The sequence below is a fragment of the Pinus tabuliformis genome, chromosome 8 (genome assembly GCF_031772625.1).
Source record: "Pinus tabuliformis cultivar Carrire ecotype Pingquan chromosome 8, CPIR1, whole genome shotgun sequence".
Taxonomy (NCBI): domain Eukaryota; kingdom Viridiplantae; phylum Streptophyta; class Pinopsida; order Pinales; family Pinaceae; genus Pinus; species Pinus tabuliformis.
In genome coordinates, this window is record NC_142294.1 from 1,242,023,829 (window position 1) to 1,242,026,765 (window position 2,937).

Sequence of the window (2,937 nt, forward strand, 5' to 3'; positions counted from 1 at the left end):
GTCAAATGCCCAGGAAGCTTCCAAAATGACACTTGGATCAGGGAATTCGCCTTGTGATGAGTAAGAGGATCTAGATCTCCAAGTGGAAGCAAGAAACTCCAAGTGGACTCAAGAACTGAAGAATAACTGAAGTGGGAGAGGACACTAGTCAGCTTCATGCCAGCCTCAAGCTGACTCATCCTTTCTCCAAAACTCCTATATATAGAGCTCTCTCATGAGGTCTAGGGAGGCTGGAATCTTGTGAATGTAAGGAAGTGCTGTTGGTTTGTGCATAGAACTATTGGGTGATTTGCTTAAAGGAGGTGAAGAGGAGATTTCTTTCTGCTGGGAGGTGTTGCTGGATTGGGCCTCTTATGGTTGTAACACTCTCAGAACTTTACTTCTTCCATTAATAAAGCATTTGAGGTTCTTCTATATGCATGTGTCTCAATGGCGTATTGATGCTTGTATATTTGATTTATTCTAATCCTTGAATCAATTATGGATGTATGCTTCTTGTAGTTTCCTTTTCTTGTGCTTTTGCAGGATCTTTGTGTAGCTGGGCCAGTGAAAGAGCAAGGAGCTGGGAGCAAGCAGCAAAGAGGGAAGATTGGATCAATCATTAGCGGAAGATAACGGTTAGTGGATCTCTTTCTCCTCTCTCTTACATCTCATAAAGAAGTAATCTTGAATAGCTTTGCATTCGGTTGTTGCTGAGGTACTATCACCCTTAGAGTGGGATAGGGTCATTCCGTATTGGATACTTTTCCCAACAACACTATTGCGAGACTCGAGCTTTCTTCAGTCCTTGCAAAAGTTTGACGGGCATGACAGTGAAGTGGCCTTACAGTTTGCCAGAAGTTTCAAAAAGGGTCGAGTAAAAATTGGGCCTCTAAAATTTGAAGTTACGGAAGAGTTTATAGTAGCAATGAAAAGCTTGGAAAATACCGGTGAGCAGTGGTTTAAAAATCAAAAACTAGAAAGGAAGCGATGGCAGCGTTTCATCATTGACAAGATGGAGGTAGATTGGAAGGAAGGAGTTCTGCACAGTGCCCTGTTGGGACAATGGCAGGACCTTCTTTTCATCTTACATAAATTCGTAACTTGTGAGGGAAGGTACTCCCGCACTTTTGTGTACCATTTTAGGATGTTGCAGCATTTTGAAGCCACCCGACACATCCGGTGGAGGATGAATTTCCCTTATTTTTTGCTTAAGAGCTTGGAAAAAATGGCCAAAGGTGTGTGGGACGGACGGGTAGACTAGGCCGACAAGAAGTTATATCACCACGACCTGATAAATATTTTGGTCCAGAAACAATTAGAAGTTAAAGGCATGACCTGGGAGGCACTGTTAAAACAACTACATAAAAAGATAGTTGCTGGAAAGGAGACAGAGGACCCCGCCAGCACAAGCAAGGGTCCCAACAAGAATGTAAAGGGGATTCCTTCTTGCACCAATGCAAAAAGGAAACGACTTGAAAAATCAAAAGAAGAAAGGGTCCCATCTCCAAATAAGAAGAAAGCTAGTGCACTTGTTGAAGAGACTCCTTCTATGCCACTAGTACAGGCACAGACCCCCAAAGAAGACAACCTGTCAGTCCTTGCAGATGCAGTAAAATTTGTAGAGGTCGAAGATGACACTCTATTGGCAGATTTCATTAAAAAGCCCCGGAAAAAGAATAAAGAATTTGGTGTAGGCAAAGAGCTACAGTCCCCACAGGATGTTGAATCCCCTTCTACACAAATGTAAGAAGAAGAACCAGTGAAAGAAGAAGAACCAAAAGAAGAAGAATTTCCTAATGTAACCATGAGGGATATTGAGGTCCTCGAGGAAGACACAACCCCTGTCAAGATAGAGAAAGAAGAAGATTTGGTAACTCCTGCTGCTCGGGTAGTTGAACTAAGGCTTTAAGTGCATAACTTAGAACAGCTCATAGTTAAAGCACAAGAGGATAAAGAACAGAGTAAAGAAGAATTAACTGCGGAGATCCAGAAAAAGAAAAGAGAAGTTAGAGTTTGGAAGTACCGAGCTACGCAATGTTTCAAGCGACTTAAAAAGGTGACAAAGAAGCTAAAGAACATCAGAAAGAAGAAGTCTAAAACATTGCAGGCTGATGTCAGTATGCCAGAGCAGGATTGAGCTGGAATGCTCAAATTTTTGAAGGTTTTTTTGCAAAGGTAAAGAGTTGTGTGAGGACACACAACAGCTTAGGGATGGGAGGATGTTAGCCCCCTAATTTGCTCTCTTTTTGCCATTTTCCCCTTCCTAAATCATAACCATTTACCGTTGTTTTACCTCTTTTATACACCCTCATCTTGCACTAATCCAAGAACGATGACATATTTCGTATAAACTTTATTTTTCATACTTTTAATTTAACTTAGCATTAATTAACCATTTATTACATGATTTCTTACTTTTAATCACTCTTTGTAACTTATCGATATCTCTAATGTTTATTTGGTAGTTAGAGTACTTACTGTGACCGTTGATCCTAGTGCAAGATCGGATCTTGCATCGTTACCAACACAACAAATCCTTGTAGCAGATCCGAACCTCCTTGATCACCGCCTTGTTTTGAGCAGCTTCAACCACGACAACAAGATCGATCCAAAGGCAGTCGAGATCGAATCTATGAAGGATGAAAGCTGGAGATTGGCTATGACCAGTTTTGCTAACTGTCTAAGTTTAAAGGCCGAAAAGCTAAATTCTGCGTTTGGTTATGTAATTAGTTGAATGATCTCTTTTGGCCTTTGGCCAAAGATCTATATAATGTAGAATGTAAATAGGACTACGGGATTTTTTTTGGATAGAACAGAGACACAGCCAGAGAGATGGTAACAGGTTGTTATATTTTGTTATTGCCCAAATCTGGGCTTGACGATGTATTAACGTATGTACTTGCCTCAATGAATTAATAAAAGGGAGCTCTGCCTCATGTTTTACAAATCGTATTT